At 44.3% G+C, this 23,332-nt stretch overlaps 1 protein-coding gene across 35 annotated transcripts in view; it reads left to right on the top strand.

Moving 5' to 3' along the window:
- Ins2 (insulin 2) overlaps positions 1 to 23,332 on the top strand; it is a 149,261-nt gene that overhangs the window by 78,326 nt on the left and 47,603 nt on the right. For 29 of the 35 annotated variants that reach the window (XR_010062670.1, XR_010062672.1, XR_010062674.1 and 26 more), the window contains 8 exons: positions 1,412 to 1,543; positions 3,544 to 3,762; positions 5,265 to 7,617; positions 9,132 to 11,479; positions 12,986 to 15,341; positions 16,850 to 19,204; positions 20,723 to 20,854; positions 22,885 to 23,108. The gene's annotated coding sequence lies outside the window, so the exon portion shown is untranslated. The remainder of the gene's footprint in view (positions 1 to 1,411; positions 1,544 to 3,543; positions 3,763 to 5,264; positions 7,618 to 9,131; positions 11,480 to 12,985; positions 15,342 to 16,849; positions 19,205 to 20,722; positions 20,855 to 22,884; positions 23,109 to 23,332) is intronic. The other 6 variants (XR_010062667.1, XR_010062671.1, XR_010062673.1 and 3 more) reach the window with 5 other exon arrangements.

The raw sequence follows: 23,332 nt of genomic DNA, 5'->3' as shown, positions 1-23,332 counted from the left end.
AACTAAATAGATATCCTTGGTTTTCCTGAACTGCCATTTTGAATAGTTCCCAAGGAATACATGTAAAACACAATTTTCATTATTACAATTTCAACTATCTTTGTTTACTATGTCTTCTGAGAAGACAGGACTCTCAGGAAAAACAAAACAGTATAAGTAATTAAGGAGAGTACAAGCAAAGGTTTTACACAACAAAAACATACAGGAAAGGGAAGTATAGACACAGGAGCTAGAAAGGTTGCTAGAACAAAGCTTCCGAACTTCATATATCAGACCCAAGAACAGAGAAATAACAATAAATTTTGGAAGCTGAGCCTAGCGAACGGTTTAGAGGTTGAAAATTAAAATTAGGGAGATACAGAGAGAAACAATGACAAATTTGGAAGAGAGAGGGAGAGGGAGAGAGAGAAAGAGAGAGAGGCAAAAGAAAAGAACTGGTGAGAACATAGAGAGCTGTAGTAGTATGCAGTCCTTTTATACAAAACCCATAACTAGTACAATTGGTGGCAGTGATGGCTTTGGGCTCCAGTGAGTATTGGGGATGACATTAAACCCCTTTGAGATAACAGGGAAGTCTTTCAGACACAGCCTTCCTGAAAACCTTGGAAAGCCTTAAGTCCAGCAATATACTTGGTCAGAATTGAGGTGCCAACGTGAATTTCAGAAACTCTGTAGAAGGAAGAAACTCCTTAGGGGAAGGTCTTAGGTCCCACGGAGATCCTGAGAAGGTCTGAGCACTGACGTAGAACCTTAGGAAGGAATCCATAGAGGTCCGAGTACTGAGGACGGCCCTGGATCCCTGTGACTCCCTAAAGAGGTCTTAGTGAATGGTGAGAGGTAAAGGCCTTCTCATACTCTCAGAAACTGGGAAACCCTCTGGGAACTGATGAGTACTCAAGAGACATTATTCTGCAAGGTAGTCCAGTGAGAGTCTCAAAATATTTACATTCAAGTTAGCATCTTATGACGGCCATGAGCCCCAGTGAGTGTCATGAGCAGGGAGGAAGGTATTTGTCCTCTTAGCAAAAGGGACAAGTGGTCATCCTGAGGTTCTCCACCCATGGTTCCCACAAGTTCCTAACCACTATGCTATTCCTCCCTGTTCAAGGCTGCTCAGTCTATGGCAGTTCCAAGTTTTCCTTACGATCTATAGCCCCCAGGTGGTACCTGAATCCAAGAACTTCCGCAGTATGACAAACATAATTTTTGAAAAAGCCTTTGAGTCATAAGATAAAAAAGCTTAAATTCTGGAAACCCACAGTGCCCAGCCTGTGCCTGATAATCAGACTGCAGTTATATCAATTACTAGAGATAATCTGACATGTGACAGAACAAAGTGACAATGCCACCTCCCCACTTGAGAGTATATAATCAGAGAACAAAAGTAATGCATAGTACTTTGCCCTTACAGGACTGCTGAAGACTTTGAAAGGGACTATGTTGGTCTTCCCTACGGATGGAGGGTTTCCTGCGATCTTAACCATTCAACTGCCTCCTTCCGTGAAATAATTGAGCCAAGATTCAGATAAGATTCTCCAGGCAGGTGAGACGCTTGGGAAGATAGATTTATGACCTTAGTTAGGGACTTGGCCATATACCTATGGGAAGACACTCAGCATAAGAAACTACATCTTTTCTTCTAGCAACTGTGCATACCGACCGTCGAGATCAAAACAGGCAGGGAATTACTGGGTAGGCCTTAGGTGTCCATGAGATCCTGGGATGGCATGAGGCTCCAGGTAGACACAGGAGACTGCTCAGAACCTAGTTTCAATCTGGCATATTATTGGACATCAGTGAGACTCTGACAGAAGAAAAGGTACCGGATACATTCTCCTGACAACATGACACCTCAATGGTAATTTAGAGAATGTACTAGTCCTCTGAAAATACCTGGGAAAAGCTTTGGACCCTAGAAACATCATAGAAATGGAACAGGTTCCAATGAGAACCTGGAGCAGGATTGAGTCCAAGAGAGAACCAAGGAAAACATTCGAGTCCAAGGAGGTCCTAAGGAAGACTTTAAGCCTTAATGAGAACCTAAGACAGACTTTATATCCGAAGGAAAATCTCTGGTAAGCTATAGCCATGAGTGAGAAGGAGGGGAATGATTTCTTCCTCAGTGAGAATGTGGAAGACTGTTAGAACCAGTGAAAAAACACAGTTTGGATTTGGTGAGGCCTTAGGTTTCCGTGAATACCTTTTGAAAGCCTTGGGTCGCAGTAAGAACGCCAAAAGCTCTTCTATCCCGGGGAGGTATTGCAGAAGACGTTAAATGCTGTGTGATCCTGGGGACCTTCTTAGACTGACAGAGAATCTAGGCAAAACCTTAGGTTCAACTTTGCAATATTGTAGGACACACATCGAACCCTGTCAAGGCCTGAGACCTTGTGTTTCTCAGGAAGGCCTAACATGCCAGTGTAATCTTGCCAGAAGTTCACGACACACTGAGAGTCTCTAAGAACCTTTCTATTTCACAAAGAACCTAGGGAAAACAGAGGTCTCAATAACACTTTGAAGAAGGCCTTAACCATATGGAGATCTTTTGGAATGTTGTACGTCGCATTTCGAACATGAAGAAAGCCTTCATTCCCATCCCTACATTCCATGAGAAATTGAGGAATATATTGGCCCACTTGATACCCCGTATAGGCTCTAGCAAGATGCTGTGCAAGGAATTAGGCCACAGATACGACTTGGAAAGCCACAGGGGTAACCTGGGAACCCTTGTGGGTCTTGCGCCATAGGCTTCATTGCGTCTTTGGAGGGAGGTCTTAAAGCATACGTAGTGTTCCCATTTAAATTATCCATCCAGTCCTGCTTTTTGTATTATGATGCTAATTCTGCCCCCAGACAGCAGACCACCAAGTACCCAGGTGATCTCATGGGAACCGTCTTCCTATATTAACCTGTCAATAAATCTAGGGCATGTGATTGGAGACTAGAAGGGAAAGGTGAGACCTGAGGTTTGACAGTGATAGCATTAGGAGAGAAAGAAGGGCAAAAGAGCAAGGAGAGTGGCCTGTAGAGGAGGAGCTGAGATTGACCTGATTGCATTGGATTGTATGTTCTATATATGGTCTCATTTGCTTTGAAATTAGAGCAACAAAATGGCTCCAAAACTGGGGATTAGAACCCAAGCAACTTTAGGGAAAATTCACTCCTCCCCACTATAGGCAAGTAGGGCTGGGCTGTAAAGTTGCCTCGGGGTGAAAAATGATACACCTAGTGGGTCTACAAGTTTCTATAGATCTACTGAGAACCTCCCTCCCATGCCCCATTCAGACCATGACAGTAACCCATCTCTGAGCTCAGATTTAGCCCCAGTACCAATGTCACAACATAGTTGGGGTTCGTTGAGCCTAAAAGGACCAAGGACGCTGGGGTAGGTCTTCCTGTGAAACATCAGAGCTTAGCATCAAGAGGTGAAAAAATGGTAGCCCACTTTGCAAAGGCTTCTCACGGGCACAGGAAGCTGATCAGGTGTCTCCACCAAAGCAAGCCTTCCTGTGCTCGCTTTCTTTCTCTCCCATGTCTCAACAGGACACAGAACAGCCAGACCTGCTGTACAGACGGCTTGCACTGCAGACAGCCCCAGATCGCAGCACATAGTGCCAGCAGCCGTGCAAACAGAGATGGCTCAGAAGGCTTGGGTCCTTCTCCAATTAGCTCGTGCCTGCATATAAAAGATTTGGAGAGTACTGCGGTGTTCTGAATGGAAAAGAGAGAGAATAAGAGAAAGGCACTAGAACTCTGAATCAGGTAAGAAAAAATACAGACACACACACGCACACGCACACACACACACACACACACACACACACCCAGACACACTCACCTGAATTTTAGTAACCAAATAGATATCCTTGGTTTTCCTGAACTGCCATTTTGAATAGTTCCCAAGGAATACATGTAAAACACAATTTTCATTATTACACTTTCAACTATCTTTGTTTACTATGTCTTCTGAGAAGACAGGACTCTCAGGAAAAACAAAACAGTATAAGTAATTAAGGAGAGTACAAGCAAAGGTTTTACACAACAAAAACATACAGGAAAGGGAAGTATAGACACAGGAGCTAGAAAGGTTGCTAGAACAAAGCTTCCGAACTTCATATATCAGACCCAAGAACAGAGAAATAACAATAAATTTTGGAAGCTGAGCCTAGAGAACGGTTTAGAGGTTGAAAATTAAAATTAGGGAGATACAGAGAGAAACAATGACAAATTTGGAAGAGAGAGGGAGAGGGAGAGAGAGAAAGAGAGAGAGGCAAAAGAAAAGAACTGGTGAGAACATAGAGAGCTGTAGTAGTATGCAGTCCTTTTATACAAAACCCATAACTAGTACAATTGGTGGCAGTGATGTCTTTGGGCTCCAGTGAGTATTGGGGATGACATTAAACCCCTTTGAGATAACAGGGAAGTCTTTCGGACACAGCCTTCCTGAAAACCTTGGAAAGCCTTAAGTCCAGCAATATACTTGGTCAGAATTGAGGTGCCAACGTGAATTTCAGAAACTCTGTAGAAGGAAGAAACTCCTTAGGGGAAGGTCTTAGGTCCCACGGAGATCCTGAGAAGGTCTGAGCACTGAAGTAGAACCTTAGGAAGGAATCCATAGAGGTCCGAGTACTGAGGACGGCCCTGGATCCCTGTGACTCCCTAAAGAGGTCTTAGTGAATGGTGAGAGGTAAAGGCCTTCTCATACTCTCAGAAACTGGGAAACCCTCTGGGAACAGATGAGTACTCAAGAGACATTATTCTGCAAGGAAGTCCAGTGAGAGTCTCAAAATATTTACGTTCAAGTTAGCATCTTATGACGGCCATGAGCCCCAGTGAGTGTCATGAGCAGGGAGGAAGGTATTTGTCCTCTTAGCAAAAGGGACAAGTGGTCATCCTGAGGTTCTCCACCCATGGTTCCCACAAGTTCCTAACCACTATGCTATTCCTCCCTGTTCAAGGCTGCTCAGTCTATGGCAGTTCCAAGTTTTCCTTACGATCTATAGCCCCCAGGTGGTTGTACCTGAATCCAAGAACTTCCGCAGTATGACAAACATAATTTTTGAAAAAGCCTTTGAGTCATAAGATAAAAAAGCTTAAATTCTGGAAACCCACAGTGCCCAGCCTGTGCCTGATAATCAGACTGCAGGTATATCAATTACTAGAGATAATCTGACATGTGACAGAACAAAGTGACAATGCCACCTCCCCACTTGAGAGTATATAATCAGAGAACAAAAGTAATGCATAGTACTTTGCCCTTACAGGACTGCTGAAGACTTTGAAAGGGACTATGTTGGTCTTCCCTACGGATGGAGGGTTTCCTGCGATCTTAACCATTCAACTGCCTCCTTCCGTAAAATAATTGAGCCAAGATTCAGATAAGATTCTTCAGGCAGGTGAGACGCTTGGGAAGATAGATTTATGACCTTAGTTAGGGACTTGGCCATATACCTATGGGAAGACACTCAGCATAAGAAACTACATCTTTTCTTCTAGCAACTGTGCATACCGACCGTCGAGATCAAAACAGGCAGGGAATTACTGGGTAGGCCTTAGGTGTCCATGAGATCCTGGGATGGCATGAGGCTCCAGGTAGACACAGGAGACTGCTCAGAACCTAGTTTCAATCTGGCATATTATTGGACATCAGTGAGACTCTGACAGAAGAAAAGGTACCGGATACATTCTCCTGACAACGTGACACCTCAATGGTAATTTAGAGAATGTACTAGTCCTCTGAAAATACCTGGGAAAAGCTTTGGACCCTAGAAACATCATAGAAATGGAACAGGTTCCAGTGAGAAACTGGAGCAGGATTGAGTCCAAGAGAGAACCAAGGAAAACATTCGAGTCCAAGGAAGTCCTAAGGAAGACTTTAAGCCTTAATGAGAACCTAAGACAGACTTTAGATCCGAAGGAAAATCTCTGGTAAGCTATAGCCATGAGTGAGAAGGAGGGGAATGATTTCTTCCTCAGTGAGAATGTGGAAGACTGTTAGAACCAGTGAAAAACCACAGTTTGGATTTGGTGAGGCCTTAGGTTTCCGTGAATACCTTTTGAAAGCCTTGGGTCGCAGTAAGAACGCCAAAAGCTCTTCTATCCCGGGGAGGTATTGCAGAAGACTTTAAATGCTGTGTGATCCTGGGGACCTTCTTAGACTGACAGAGAATCTAGGCAAAACCTTAGGTTCAACTTTGCAATATTGTAGGACACACATCGAACCCTGTCAAGGCCTGAGACCTTGTGTTTCTCAGGAAGGCCTAACATGCCAGTGTAATCTTGCCAGAAGTTCACGACACACTGAGAGTCTCTAAGATCCTTTCTTTTTCACAAAGAACCTAGGGAAAACAGAGGTCTCAATAACACTTTGAAGAAGGCCTTAACCATATGGAGATCTTTTGGAATGTTGTACGTCGCATTTCGAACATGAAGAAAGCCTTCATTCCCATCCCTACATTCCATGAGAAATTGAGAAATATATTGGCCCACTTGATACCCCGTATAGGCTCTAGCAAGATGCTGTGCAAGGAATTAGGCCACAGATACGACTTGGAAAGCCACAGGGGTAACCTGGGAACCCTTGTGGGTCTTGCGCCATAGGCTTCATTGCGTCTTTGGAGGGAGGTCTTAAAGCATACGTTGTGTTCCCATTTAAATTATCCATCCAGTCCTGCTTTTTGTATTATGATGCTAATTCTGTCCCCAGACAGCAGACCACCAAGTACCCAGGTGATCTCATGGGAACCGTCTTCCTATATTAACCTGTCAATAAATCTAGGGCATGTGATTGGAGACTAGAAGGGAAAGGTGAGACTGGAGGTTTGACAGTGATAGCATTAGGAGAGAAAGAAGGGCAAAAGAGCAAGGAGAGTGGCCTGTAGAGGAGGAGCTGAGATTGACCTGATTGCATTGGATTGTATGTTCTATATATGGTCTCATTTGCTTTGGAAATTAGAGCAACAAAATGGCTCCAAACCTGGGGATTAGAACCCAAGCAACTTGAGGGAAAATTCACTCCTCCCCACTATAGGCAAGTAGGGCTGGGCTGTAAAGTTGCCTCGGGGTGAAAAATGATACACCTAGTGGGTCTACAAGTTTCTATAGATCTACTGAGAACCTCCCTCCCATGCCCCATTCAGACCATGACAGTAACCCATCTCTGAGCTCAGATTTAGCCCCAGTACCAATGTCACAACATAGTTGGGGTTCGTTGAGCCTAAAAGGACCAAGGACGCTGGGGTAGGTCTTCCTGTGAAACATCAGAGCTTAGCATCAAGAGGTGAAAAAATGGTAGCCCACTTTGCAAAGGCTTCTCACGGGCACAGGAAGCTGATCAGGTGTCTCCACCAAAGCAAGCCTTCCTGTGCTCGCTTTCCTTTCTCTCCCATGTCTCAACAGGACACAGAACAGCCAGACCTGCTGTACAGACGGCTTGAACTGCAGACAGCCCCAGATCGCAGCACATAGTGCCAGCAGCCGTGCAAACAGAGATGGCTCAGAAGGCTTGGGTCCTTCTCCAATTAGCTCGTGCCTGCATATAAAAGATTTGGAGAGTACTGCGGTGTTCTGAATGGAAAAGAGAGAGAATAAGAGAAAGGCACTAGAACTCTGAATCAGGTAAGAAAAAATACAGACACACACACACACACGCACATGCACACACACACACACACACACACACACACACACACCCAGACACACTCACCTGAATTTTAGTAACCAAATAGATATCCTTGGTTTTCCTGAACTGCCATTTTGAATAGTTCCCAAGGAATACATGTAAAACACAATTTTCATTATTACAATTTCAACTATCTTTGTTTACTATGTCTTCTGAGAAGACAGGACTCTAAGGAAAAACAAAACAGTATAAGTAATTAAGGAGAGTACAAGCAAAGGTTTTACACAACAAAAACATACAGGAAAGGGAAGTATAGACACAGGAGCTAGAAAGGTTGCTAGAACAAAGCTTCCGAACTTCATATATCAGACCCAAGAACAGAGAAATAACAATAAATTTTGGAAGCTGAGCCTAGAGAACGGTTTAGAGGTTGAAAATTAAAATTAGGGAGATACAGAGAGAAACAATGACAAATTTGGAAGAGAGAGGGAGAGGGAGAGAGAGAAAGAGAGAGAGGCAAAAGAAAAGAACTGGTGAGAACATAGAGAGCTGTAGTAGTATGCAGTCCTTTTATACAAAACCCATAACTAGTACAATTGGAGGCAGTGATGGCTTTGGGCTCCAGTGAGTATTGGGGATGACATTAAACCCCTTTGAGATAACAGGGAAGTCTTTCGGACACAGCCTTCCTGAAAACCTTGGAAAGCCTTAAGTCCAGCAATATACTTGGTCAGAATTGAGGTGCCAACGTGAATTTCAGAAACTCTGTAGAAGGAAGAAACTCCTTAGGGGAAGGTCTTAGGTCCCACGGAGATCCTGAGAAGGTCTGAGCACTGAAGTAGAACCTTAGGAAGGAATCCATAGAGGTCCGAGTACTGAGGACGGCCCTGGATCCCTGTGACTCCCTAAAGAGGTCTTAGTGAATGGTGAGAGGTAAAGGCCTTCTCATACTCTCAGAAACTGGGAAACCCTCTGGGAACAGATGAGTACTCAAGAGACATTATTCTGCAAGGAAGTCCAGTGAGAGTCTCAAAATATTTACGTTCAAGTTAGCATCTTATGACGGCCATGAGCCCCAGTGAGTGTCATGAGCAGGGAGGAAGGTATTTGTCCTCTTAGCAAAAGGGACAAGTGGTCATCCTGAGGTTCTCCACCCATGGTTCCCACAAGTTCCTAACCACTATGCTATTCCTCCCTGTTCAAGGCTGCTCAGTCTATGGCAGTTCCAAGTTTTCCTTACGATCTATAGCCCCCAGGTGGTTGTACCTGAATCCAAGAACTTCCGCAGTATGACAAACATAATTTTTGAAAAAGCCTTTGAGTCATAAGATAAAAAAGCTTAAATTCTGGAAACCCACAGTGCCCAGCCTGTGCCTGATAATCAGACTGCAGGTATATCAATTACTAGAGATAATCTGACATGTGACAGAACAAAGTGACAATGCCACCTCCCCACTTGAGAGTATATAATCAGAGAACAAAAGTAATGCATAGTACTTTGCCCTTACAGGACTGCTGAAGACTTTGAAAGGGACTATGTTGGTCTTCCCTACGGATGGAGGGTTTCCTGCGATCTTAACCATTCAACTGCCTCCTTCCGTGAAATAATTGAGCCAAGATTCAGATAAGATTCTTCAGGCAGGTGAGAAGCTTGGGAAGATAGATTTATGACCTTAGTTAGGGACTTGGCCATATACCTATGGGAAGACACTCAGCATAAGAAACTACATCTTTTCTTCTAGCAACTGTGCATACCGACCGTCGAGATCAAAACAGGCAGGGAATTACTGGGTAGGCCTTAGGTGTCCATGAGATCCTGGGATGGCATGAGGCTCCAGGTAGACACAGGAGACTGCTCAGAACCTAGTTTCAATCTGGCATATTATTGGACATCAGTGAGACTCTGACAGAAGAAAAGGTACCGGATACATTCTCCTGACAACATGACACCTCAATGGTAATTTAGAGAATGTACTAGTCCTCTGAAAATACCTGGGAAAAGCTTTGGACCCTAGAAACATCATAGAAATGTAACAGGTTCCAATGAGAAACTGGAGCAGGATTGAGTCCAAGAGAGAACCAAGGAAAACATTCGAGTCCAAGGAGGTCCTAAGGAAGACTTTAAGACTTAATGAGAACCTAAGACAGACTTTAGATCCGAAGGAAAATCTCTGGTAAGCTATAGCCATGAGTGAGAAGGAGGGGAATGATTTCTTCCTCAGTGAGAATGTGGAAGACTGTTAGAACCAGTGAAAAAACACAGTTTGGATTTGGTGAGGCCTTAGGTTTCCGTGAATACCTTTTGAAAGCCTTGGGTCGCAGTAAGAACGCCAAAAGCTCTTCTATCCCGGGGAGGTATTGCAGAAGACGTTAAATGCTGTGTGATCCTGGGGACCTTCTTAGACTGACAGAGAATCTAGGCTGAACCTATTTGCAATATTGTAGGACACACATTGAACCCTGTCAAGGCCTGAGACCTTGTGTTTCTCAGGAAGGCCTAACATGCCAGTGTAATCTTGCCAGAAGTTCACGACACACTGAGAGTCTCTAAGAACCTTTCTATTTCACAACGAACCTAGGGAAAACAGAGGTCTCAATAACACTTTGAAGAAGGCCTTAACCATATGGAGATCTTTTGGAATGTTGTACGTTGCATTTTGAACATGAAGAAAGCCTTCATTCCCATCCCTACATTCCATGAGAAATTGAGGAATATATTGGCCCACTTGATACCCCGTATAGGCTCTAGCAAGATGCTGTGCAAGGAATTAGGCCACAGATACGACTTGGAAAGCCACAGGGGTAACCTGGGAACCCTTGTGGGCCTTGAGCCATAGGCTTCATTGCGTCTTTGGAGGGAGGTCTTAAAGCATACGTAGTGTTCCCATTTAAATTATCCATCCAGTCCTGCTTTTTGTATTGTGATGCTAATTCTGCCCCCAGACAGCAGACCACCAAGTACCCAGGTGATCTCATGGGAAACGTCTTCCTATATTAACCTGTCAATAAATCTAGGGCATGTGATTGGAGACTAGAAGGGAAAGGTGAGACTGGAGGTTTGACGGTGATAGCATTAGGAGAGAGAGAAGGGCAAAAGAGCGAGGAGAGTGGCCTGTAGAGGAGGAGCTGAGATTGACCTGATTGCATTGGATTGTATGTTCTATATATGGTCTCATTTGCTTTGGAAATTAGAGCAACAAAATGGCTCCAAACCTGGGGATTAGAACCCAAGCAACTTGAGGGAAAATTCACTCCTCCCCACTATAGGCAAGTAGGGCTGGGCTGTAAAGTTGCCTCGGGGTGAAAAATGATACACCTAGTGGGTCTACAAGTTTCTATAGATCTACTGAGAACCTCCCTCCCATGCCCCATTCAGACCATGACAGTAACCCATCTCTGAGCTCAGATTTAGCCCCAGTACCAATGTCACAACATAGTTGGGGTTCGTTGAGCCTAAAAGGAACAAGGACGCTGGGGTAGGTCTTCCTGTGAAACATCAGAGCTTAGCATCAAGAGGTGAAAAAATGGTAGCCCACTTTGCAAAGGCTTCTCACGGGCACAGGAAGCTGATCAGGTGTCTCCACCAAAGCAAGCCTTCCTGTGCTCGCTTTCCTTTCTCTCCCATGTCTCAACAGGACACAGAACAGCCAGACCTGCTGTACAGACGGCTTGCACTGCACACCGCCCCAGATTGCTGCATATGCAGCCAGCAGCTGTTCAAATAAACAGACATGGCTCAGAAGGCTTGGGTCCTTCTCCAATTAGCTCGTGCCTGCATATAAAAGATTTGGAGAGTACTGCGGTGTTCTGATTGTAAAAGAGAGAGAGTAAGAGAAAGGCACTAGAACTCTGAATCAGGTAAGAAAAAATACAGACACACACACACACACGCACACGCACACGCACACACACACACACACACACCCAGACACACTCACCTGAATTTTAGTAACCAAATAGATATCCTTGGTTTTCCTGAACTGCCATTTTGAATAGTTCCCAAGGAATACATGTAAAACACAATTTTCATTATTACAATTTCAACTGTCTTTGTTTACTATGTCTTCTGAGAACACAGGACTCTCAGGAAAAACAAAACAGTATAAGTAATTAAGGAGAGTACAAGCAAAGGTTTTACACAACAAAAACATACAGGAAAGGGAAGTATGGACACAGGAGCTAGAAAGGTTGCTAGAACAAAGCTTCCGAACTTCATATATCAGACCCAAGAACAGAGAAATAACAATAAATTTTGGAAGCTGAGCCTAGAGAACGGTTTAGAGGTTGAAAATTAAAATTAGGGAGATACAGAGAGAAACAATGACAAATTTGGAAGAGAGAGGGAGAGGGAGAGAGAGAAAGAGAGAGAGGCAAAAGAAAAGAACTGGTGAGAACATAGAGAGCTGTAGTAGTATGCAGTCCTTTTATACAAAACCCATAAGTAGTACAATTGGTGGCAGTGATGTCTTTGGGCTCCAGTGAGTATTGGGGATGACATTAGACCCCTTTGAGATAACAGGGAAGTCTTTCAGACACAGCCTTCCTGAAAACCTTGGAAAGCCTTAAGTCCAGCAATATACTTGGTCAGAATTGAGGTGCCAACGTGAATTTCAGAAACTCTGTAGAAGGAAGAAACTCCTTAGGGGAAGGTCTTAGGTCCCACGGAGATCCTGAGAAGGTCTGAGCACTGAAGTAGAACCTTAGGAAGGAATCCATAGAGGTCCGAATACTGAGGACTGCCCTGGATCCCTGTGACTCCCTAAAGAGGTCTTAGTGAATGGTGAGAGGTAAAGGCCTTCTCATACTCTCAGAAACTTGGAAACCCTCTGGGAACAGATGAGTACTCAAGAGACATTATTCTGCAAGGAAGTCCAGTGAGAGTCTCAAAATATTTACATTCAAGTTAGCATCTTATGACGGCCATGAGCCCCAGTGAGTGTCATGAGCAGGGAGGAAGGTATTTGTCCTCTTAGCAAAAGGGACAAGTGGTCATCCTGAGGTTCTCCACCCATGGTTCCCACAAGTTCCTAACCACTATGCTATTCCTCCCTGTTCAAGGCTGCTCAGTCTATGGCAGTTCCAAGTTTTCCTTACGATCTATAGCCCCCAGGTGGTTGTACCTGAATCCAAGAACTTCCGCAGTATGACAAACATAATTTTTGAAAAAGCCTTTGAGTCATAAGATAAAAAAGCTTAAATTCTGGAAACCCACAGTGCCCAGCCTGTGCCTGATAATCAGACTGCAGGTATATCAATTACTAGAGATAATCTGACATGTGACAGAACAAAGTGACAATGCCACCTCCCCACTTGAGAGTATATAATCAGAGAACAAAAGTAATGCATAGTACTTTGCCCTTACAGGACTGCTGAAGACTTTGAAAGGGACTATGTTGGTCTTCCCTACGGATGGAGGGTTTCCTGCGATCTTAACCATTCAACTGCCTCCTTCCGTTAAAGAATTGAGCCAACATTCAGATAACATTCTTCAGGCAGGTGAGAAGCTTGGGAAGATAGATTTATGACCTTAGTTAGGGACTTGGCCATATACCTATGGGAAGACACTCAGCATAAGAAACTACATCTTTTCTTCTAGCAACTGTGCATACCGACCGTCGAGATCAAAACAGGCAGGGAATTACTGGGTAGGCCTTAGGTGTCCATGAGATCCTGGGATGGCATGAGGCTCCAGGTAGACACAGGAGACTGCTCAGAACCTAGTTTCAATCTGGCATATTATTGGACATCAGTGAGACTCTGACAGAAGAAAAGGTACCGGATACATTCTCCTGACAACATGACACCTCATTGGTAATTTAGAGAATGTACTAGTCCTCTGAAAATACCTGGGAAAAGCTTTGGACCCTAGAAACATCATAGAAATGGAACAGGTTCCAATGAGAAACTGGAGCAGGATTGAGTCCAAGAGAGAACCAAGGAAAACATTCGAGTCCAAGGAAGTCCTAAGGAAGACTTTAAGCCTTAATGAAAATCTAAGACAGACTTTAGATCTGAAGGAAAATCTCTGGTAAGCTATAGCCATGAGTGAGAAGGAGGGGAATGATTTCTTCCTCAGTGAGAATGTGGAAGCCTGTTAGAACCAGTTAAAAACCACAGTTTGGATTTGGTGAGGCCTTAGGTTTCCGTGAATACCTTTTGAAAGCCTTGGGTCGCAGTAAGAACGCCAAAAGCTCTTCTATCCCGGGGAGGTATTGCAGAAGACGTTAAATGCTGTGTGATCCTGGGGACCTTCTTAGACTGACAGAGAATCTAGGCAAAACCTTAGGTTCAACTTTGCAATATTGTAGGACACACATCGAACCCTGTCAAGGCCTGAGACCTTGTGTTTCTCAGGAAGGCCTAACATGCCAGTGTAATCTTGCCAGAAGTTCACGACACACTGAGAGTCTCTAAGATCCTTTCTATTTCACAAAGAACCTAGGGAAAACAGAGGTCTCAATAACACTTTGAAGAAGGCCTTAACCATATGGAGATCTTTTGGAATGTTGTACGTCGCATTTCGAACATGAAGAAAGCCTTCATTCCCATCCCTACATTCCATGAGAAATTGAGGAATATATTGGCCCACTTGATACCCCGTATAGTCTCTAGCAAGATGCTGTGCAAGGAATTAGGCCACAGATACGACTTGGAAAGCCACAGGGGTAACCTGGGAACCCTTGTGGGTCTTGAGCCATAGGCTTCATTGTGTCTTTGGAGGGAGGTCTTAAAGCATACGTAGTGTTCCCATTTAAATTATCCATCCAGTCCTGCTTTTTGTATTATGATGCTAATTCTGCCCCCAGACAGCAGACCACCAAGTACCCAGGTGATCTCATGGGAACCGTCTTCCTATATTAACCTGTCAATAAATCTAGGGCATGTGATTGGAGACTAGAAGGGAAAGGTGAGACTGGAGGTTTGACAGTGATAGCATTAGGAGAGAAAGAAGGGCAAAAGAGCAAGGAGAGTGGCCTGTAGAGGAGGAGCTGAGATTGACCTGATTGCATTGGATTGTATGTTCTATATATGGTCTCATTTGCTTTGAAATTAGAGCAACAAAATGGCTCCAAACCTGGGGATTAGAACCCAAGCAACTTGAGGGAAAATTCACTCCTCCCCACTATAGGCAAGTAGGGCTGGGCTGTAAAGTTGCCTCGGGGTGAAAAATGATACACCTAGTGGGTCTACAAGTTTCTATAGATCTACTGAGAACCTCCCTCCCATGCCCCATTCAGACCATGACAGTAACCCATCTCTGAGCTCAGATTTAGCCCCAGTTCCAATGTCACAACATAGTTGGGGTTCGTTGAGCCTAAAACGACCAAGGACGCTGGGGTAGGTCTTCCTGTGAAACATCAGAGCTTAGCATCAAGAGGTGAAAAAATGGTAGCCCACTTTGCAAAGGCTTCTCACGGGCACAGGAAGCTGATCAGGTGTCTCCACCAAAGCAAGCCTTCCTGTGCTCGCTTTCCTTTCTCTCCCATGTCTCAACAGGACACAGAACAGCCAGACCTGCTGTACAGACGGCTTGCACTGCACACCGCCCCAGATTGCTGCATATGCAGCCAGCAGCTGTTCAAATAAACAGACATGGCTCAGAAGGCTTGGGTCCTTCTCCAATTAGCTCGTGCCTCCATATAAAAGATTTGGAGAGTACTGCGGTGTTCTGAATGGAAAAGAGAGAGAGTAAGAGAAAGGCACTAGAACTCTGAAACAGGTAAGAAAAAATACAGACACACACACGCACACGCACACACACACACACACACACACACACACACACACCCAGACACACTCACCTGAATTTTAGTAACCAAATAGATATCCTTGGTTTTCCTGAACTGCCATTTTGAATAGTTCCCAAGGAATACATGTAAAACACAATTTTCATTATTACAATTTCAACTATCTTTGTTTACTATGTCTTCTGAGAAGACAGGACTCTCAGGAAAAACAAAACAGTATAAGTAATTAAGGAGAGTACAAGCAAAGGTTTTACACAACAAAAACATACAGGAAAGGGAAGTATGGACACAGGAGCTAGAAAGGTTGCTAGAACAAAGCTTCCGAACTTCATATATCAGACCCAAGAACAGAGAAATAACAATAAATTTTGGAAGCTGAGCCTAGCGAACGGTTTAGAGGTTGAAAATTAAAATTAGGGAGATACAGAGAGAAACAATGACAAATTTGGAAGAGAGAGGGATAGGGAGAGAGAGAAAGAGAGAGAGGCAAAAGAAAAGAACCGGTGAGAACATAGAGAGCTCTAGTAGTATGCAGTCCTTTTATACAAAACCCATAAGTAGTACAATTGGTGGCAGTGATGTCTTTGGGCTCCAGTGAGTATTGGGGATGACATTAGACCCCTTTGAGATAACAGGGAAGTCTTTCAGACACAGCCTTCCTGAAAACCTTGGAAAGCCTTAAGTCCAGCAATATACTTGGTCAGAATTGAGGTGCCAACGTGAATTTCAGAAACTCTGTAGAAGGAAGAAACTCCTTAGGGGAAGGTCTTAGGTCCCACGGAGATCCTGAGAAGGTCTGAGCACTGAAGTAGAACCTTAGGAAGGAATCCATAGAGGTCCGAGTACTGAGGACGGCCCTGGATCCCTGTGACTCCCTAAAGAGGTCTTAGTGAATGGTGAGAGGTAAAGGTCTTCTCATACTCTCAGAAACTTGGAAACCCTCTGGGAACAGATGAGTACTCAAGAGACATTATTCTGCAAGGTAGTCCAGTGAGAGTCTCAAAATATTTACATTCAAGTTAGCATCTTATGACGGCCATGAGCCCCAGTGAGTGTCATGAGCAGGGAGGAAGGTATTTGTCCTCTTAGCAAAAGGGACAAGTGGTCATCCTGAGGTTCTCCACCCATGGTTCCCACAAGTTCCTAACCACTATGCTATTCCTCCCTGTTCAAGGCTGCTCAGTCTATGGCAGTTCCAAGTTTTCCTTACGATCTATAGCCCCCAGGTGGTTGTACCTGAATCCAAGAACTTCCGCAGTATGACAAACATAATATTTGAAAAAGCCTTTGAGTCATAAGATAAAAAAGCTTAAATTCTGGAAACCCACAGTGCCCAGCCTGTGCCTGATAATCAGACTGCAGGTATATCAATTACTAGAGATAATCTGACATGTGACAGAACAAAGTGACAATGCCACCTCCCCACTTGAGAGTATATAATCAGAGAACAAAAGTAATGCATAGTACTTTGCCCTTACAGGACTGCTGAAGATTTTGAAAGGGACTATGTTGGTCTTCCCTAGGGATGGAGGGTTTCCTGCGATCTTAACCATTCAACTGCCTCCTTCCCTGAAAGAATTGAGCCAAGATTCAGATAAGATTCTTCAGGCAGGTGAGAAGCTTGGGAAGATAGATTTATGACCTTAGTTAGGGACTTGGCCATATACCTATGGGAAGACACTCAGCATAAGAAATTACATCTTTTCTTCTAGCAACTGTGCATACCGACCGTCGAGATCAAAACAGGCAGGGAATTACTGGGTAGGCCTTAGGTGTCCATGATCCTGGGATGGCATGAGGCTCCAGGTAGACACAGGAGACTGCTCAGAACCTAGTTTCAACCTGGGATATTATTAGACATCAGTGAGACTCTGACAGAAGAAAAGGTACCGGATACATTCTCCTGACAACATGACACCTCAATGGTAATTTAGAGAATGTACTAGTCCTCTGAAAATACCTGGGAAAAGCTTTGGACCCTAGAAACATCATAGAAATGGAACAGGTTCCAGTGAGAAACTGGAGCAGGATTGAGTCCAAGAGAGAACCAAGGAAAACATTCGAGTCCAAGGAGGTCCTAAGGAAGACTTTAAGCCTTAATGAAAATCTAAGACAGACTTTAGATCTGAAGGAAAATCTCTGGTAAGCTATAGCCATGAGTGAGAAGGAGGGGAATGATTTCTTCCTCAGTGAGAATGTGGAAGACTGTTAGAACCAGTTAAAAACCACAGTTTGGATTTGGTGAGGCCTTAGGTTTCCGTGAATACCTTTTGAAAGCCTTGGGTCGCAGTAAGAACGCCAAAAGCTCTTCTATCCCGGGGAGGTATTGCAGAAGACGTTAAATGCTGTGTGATCCTGGGGACCTTCTTAGACTGACAGAGAATCTAGGCAAAACCTTAGGTTCAACTTTGCAATATTGTAGGACACACATCGAACCCTGTCAAGGCCTGAGACCTTGTGTTTCTCAGGAAGGCCTAACATGCCAGTGTAATCTTGCCAGAAGTTCACGACACACTGAGAGTCTCTAAGAACCTTTCTATTTCACAAAGAACCTAGGGAAAACAGAGGTCTCAATAACACTTTGAAGAAGGCCTTAACCATATGGAGATCTTTTGGAATGTTGTACGTCGCATTTCGAACATGAAGAAAGTCTTCATTCCCATCCCTACATTCCATGAGAAATTGAGGAATATATTGGCCCACTTGATACCCCGTATAGGCTCTAGCAAGATGCTGTGCAAGGAATTAGGCCACAGATACGACTTGGAAAGCCACAGGGGTAACCTGGGAACCCTTGTGGGCCTTGCGCCATAGGCTTCATTGCGTCTTTGGAGGGAGGTCTTAAAGCATACGTAGTGTTCCCATTTAAATTATCCATCCAGTCCTGCTTTTTGTATTGTGATGCTAATTCTGCCCCCAGACAGCAGACCACCAAGTACCCAGGTGATCTCATGGGAACCGTCTTCCTATATTAACCTGTCAATAAATCTAGGGCATGTGATTGGAGACTAGAAGGGAAAGTTGAGACTGGAGGTTTGACAGTGATAGCATTAGGAGAGAGAGAAGGGCAAAAGAGCAAGGAGAGTGGCCTGTAGAGGAGGAGCTGAGATTGACCTGATTGCATTGGATTGTATGTTCTATATATGGTCTCATTTGCTTTGGAAATTAGAGCAACAAAATGGCTCCAAACCTGGGGATTAGAACCCAAGCAACTTGAGGGAAAATTCACTCCTCCCCACTATAGGCAAGTAGGGCTGGGCTGTAAACTTGCCTCGGGGTGAAAAATGATACACCTAGTGGGTCTACAAGTTTCTATAGATCTACTGAGAACCTCCCTCCCATGCCCCATTCAGACCATGACAGTAACCCATCTCTGAGCTCAGATTTAGCTCCATTACCAATGTCACAACATAGTTGGGGTTCGTTGAGCCTAAAAGGACCAAGGACGCTGGGGTAGGTCTTCCTGTGAAACATCAGAGCTTAGCATCAAGAGGTGAAAAAATGGTAGCCCACTTTGCAAAGGCTTCTCACGGGCACAGGAAGCTGATCAGGTGTCTCCACCAAAGCAAGCCTTCCTGTGCTCGCTTTCCTTTCTCTCCCATGTCTCAACAGGACACAGAACAGCCAGACCTGCTGTACAGACGGCTTGCACTGCACACCGCCCCAGATCGCTGCATATGCAGCCAGCAGCTGTTCAAATAAACAGACATGGCTCAGAAGGCTTGGGTCCTTCTCCAATTAGCTCGTGCCTGCATATAAAAGATTTGGAGAGTACTGCGGTGTTCTGAATGGAAAAGAGAGAGAGTAAGAGAAAGGCACTAGAACTCTGAATCAGGTAAGAAAAAATACAGACACACACACACACACGCACATGCACACACACACACACACACACACACACACACACACACACCCAGACACACTCACCTGAATTTTAGTAACCAAATAGATATCCTTGGTTTTCCTGAACTGCCATTTTGAATAGTTCCCAAGGAATACATGTAAAACACAATTTTCATTATTACAATTTCAACTATCTTTGTTTACTATGTCTTCTGAGAAGTCAGGACTCTCAGGAAAAACAAAACAGTATAAGTAATTAAGGAGAGTACAAGCAAAGGTTTTACACAACAAAAACATACAGGAAAGGGAAGTATGGACACAGGAGCTAGAAAGGTTGCTAGAACAAAGCTTCCGAACTTCATATATCAGACCCAAGAACAGAGAAATAACAATAAATTTTGGAAGCTGAGCCTAGAGAACGGTTTAGAGGTTGAAAATTAAAATTAGGGAGATACAGAGAGAAACAATGACAAATTTGGAAGAGAGAGGGATAGGGAGAGAGAGAAAGAGAGAGAGGCAAAAGAAAAGAACCGGTGAGAACATAGAGAGCTGTAGTAGTATGCAGTCCTTTTATACAAAACCCATAAGTAGTACAATTGGTGGCAGTGATGTCTTTGGGCTCCAGTGAGTATTGGGGATGACATTAGACCCCTTTGAGATAACAGGGAAGTCTTTCAGACACAGCCTTCCTGAAAACCTTGGAAAGCCTTAAGTCCAGCAATATACTTGGTCAGAATTGAGGTGCCAACGTGAATTTCAGAAACTCTGTAGAAGGAAGAAACTCCTTAGGGGAAGGTCTTAGGTCCCACGGAGATCCTGAGAAGGTCTGAGCACTGAAGTAGAACCTTAGGAAGGAATCCATAGAGGTCCGAGTACTGAGGACGGCCCTGGATCCCTGTGACTCCCTAAAGAGGTCTTAGTGAATGGTGAGAGGTAAAGGCCTTCTCATACTCTCAGAAACTTGGAAACCCTCTGGGAACAGATGAGTACTCAAGAGACATTATTCTGCAAGGAAGTCCAGTGAGAGTCTCAAAATATTTACATTCAAGTTAGCATCTTATGACGGCCATGAGCCCCAGTGAGTGTCATGAGCAGGGAGGAAGGTATTTGTCCTCTTAGCAAAAGGGACAAGTGGTCATCCTGAGGTTCTCCACCCATGGTTCCCACAAGTTCCTAACCACTATGCTATTCCTCCCTGTTCAAGGCTGCTCAGTCTATGGCAGTTCCAAGTTTTCCTTACGATCTATAGCCCCCAGGTGGTTGTACCTGAATCCAAGAACTTCCGCAGTATGACAAACATAATTTTTGAAAAAGCCTTTGAGTCATAAGATAAAAAAGCTTAAATTCTGGAAACCCACAGTGCCCAGCCTGTGCCTGATAATCAGACTGCAGGTATATCAATTACTAGAGATAATCTGACATGTGACAGAACAAAGTGACAATGCCACCTCCCCACTTGAGAGTATATAATCAGAGAACAAAAGTAATGCATAGTACTTTGCCCTTACAGGACTGCTGAAGACTTTGAAAGGGACTATGTTGGTCTTCCCTACGGATGGAGGGTTTCCTGCGATCTTAACCATTCAACTGCCTCCTTCCCTGAAAGAATTGAGCCAAGATTCAGATAAGATTCTTCAGGCAGGTGAGAAGCTTGGGAAGATAGATTTATGACCTTAGTTAGGGACTTGGCCATATACCTATGGGAAGACACTCAGCATAAGAAACTACATCTTTTCTTCTAGCAACTGTGCATACCGACCGTCGAGATCAAAACAGGCAGGGAATTACTGGGTAGGCCTTAGGTGTCCATGAGATCCTGGGATGGCATGAGGCTCCAGGTAGACACAGGAGACTGCTCAGAACCTAGTTTCAACCTGGGATATTATTAGACATCAGTGAGACTCTGACAGAAGAAAAGGTACCGGATACATTCTCCTGACAACATGACACCTCAATGGTAATTTAGAGAATGTACTAGTCCTCTGAAAATACCTGGGAAAAGCTTTGGACCCTAGAAACATCATAGAAATGGAACAGGTTCCCGTGAGAAACTGGAGCAGGATTGAGTCCAAGAGAGAACCAATGAAAACATTCAAGTCCAAGGAGGTCCTAAGGAAGACTTTAAGCCTTAATGAAAATCTAAGACAGACTTTAGATCTGAAGGAAAATCTCTGGTAAGCTATAGCCATGAGTGAGAAGGAGGGGAATGATTTCTTCCTCAGTGAGAATGTGGAAGACTGTTAGAACCAGTGAAAAACCACAGTTTGGATTTGGTGAGGCCTTAGGTTTCCGTGAATACCTTTTGAAAGCCTTCGGTGCAGTAAGAACACCAAAAGCTCTTCTATGCCAGGGATGTATTGGAGAAGACTTTAAATGCTGTGTGATCCTGGGACATTCTTAGACTGACCGGGAATCTAGGCAAAACCTTAGGTTCAACTTTGCAATATTCGAGGACACAGATCGAATTCTGTCAAGGCCTGAGACCTTGTGTTTCTCAGGAAGGCCTAACATACCAGTGTAATCTTTCCAGAAGTTGACGACACACCAAGAATCTCTAAGATCCTTTCTGTTTCACAAAGAAACTAGGGAAGACAGAAGGTCTCAATAACACTTTGAAGAAGGCCTTTAGCCACATGGAGATCTTTTGGAATGTTGTACGTCGTATTTCGAACATGAAGAAAGCCTTCATTCCCTGTGAAAATCTCGGGATGGGTTCCTAGATTCCATGAGAAGTTGAGGAATATAGTGGCCCACTTGATACCCCGTGCATAGGCTCTAGCGAGATGCTGTGCAAGGAATTAGGCCACAGATAGGACTTTGGAAAGCTGTAGGCCAAAGGGGTAACCTGGGAACCCTTGTGGGCCTTGGGCCATAGGCTTCCTTGTGTCTTTGGAGGGAGGTCTTAAAGCATAGGTAGTTTTCCCATTTAAATTATCTATCCAGTCTTGCTTTTTGTATTGTGATGCTAATTCTTCCCCCAGAGAACAGACCATTTAGTGCCCAGGTGGTTTCATGGGAACCTTCTTCCTATATTAACCTGTCAATAAATCTAGAGCTTGTGATTGGAGACTAGAAGGGAAAGGTGAGACTGGAAGTTTGATGGTGGTAGCAGCTGGAGAGAGGGAAGGGCAAAAGAGCAAGGAGAGTGGCCTGTAGAGGAGGAGCTGAGATTGACCTGATTGCATTGGATTCTATGTTCTATATATGGTCTCATTGACTTTGGAAACTAGAGCAACAAATTGGCTCCAAATCTGGGGATTAGAACCCAAGCAACTTGAGGGAAAATTCACTCCTCCCCACTATAGGCAAGTAGGGCTGGGCTGTATAGTTGCCTCGGGGTGAAAATGAAACACCTAGTGGGTCTACAAGTTTCTATAGATCTACTGAGAACCTCCCTCCTAAGCCCCATTCAGACCATGACAGTAACCCATCTCTGAGCTCAGACTTAGCCACAGTACCAATGTCACAACATAGTTGGGATTCTCTGAGCCTAAAAGGTCCAAGGATGCTGGGGCAGAACTTCCCGTGAAACATCAGAGCTTAGCATCAAGAGGTGAAAAAATGGTAGCCAACTTTGCAAAGGCTTCTCACGGGCACAGGAAGCTGATCAGGTGTCTCCACCAAAGCAAGCCTTCCTGTGCTCGCTTTCCTTTATCTCCCATGTCTCAACAGGATACAGAACAGGCTGACCTGCTGTACAGACGACTTGCACTGCACACAGCCCCAGATCGCTGCACATGCAGCCAGCAACAATGCAAACAAACAGAGATGGCTCAGAAGGCTTGGGTCCTTCTCCAATTAGCTCGTGCCTGCATATAAAAGATTTGGAGAGTACTGCGGTGTTCTGAATGGAACAAGAGAGAGAGTGAGAGAAAGGCACTAGAACTCTGGATCAGGTAAGAAAAAATACAGACACACACACACACACACACACACACACACACACACACACACACACACATTAATTTTAGTAACCCAGCCATTTTGAGCCAGCCCCAATCCCAATTGGCGGCCAGGCTCAAGTCCAATATGGCTCCCTACATCTCCCCCATTTGTCTTTTATAAAAGACCATTAGGTGGAAGTAGTGGTCTGAGAGAGATCAGACATGCCTCACAGAGC

The sequence above is a fragment of the Rattus norvegicus genome, chromosome 1 (genome assembly GCF_036323735.1).
Source record: "Rattus norvegicus strain BN/NHsdMcwi chromosome 1, GRCr8, whole genome shotgun sequence".
In the NCBI taxonomy this organism is placed as follows: Eukaryota; Metazoa; Chordata; class Mammalia; order Rodentia; family Muridae; genus Rattus; species Rattus norvegicus.
This window is presented reverse-complemented; position numbering and strand designations above follow the sequence as displayed.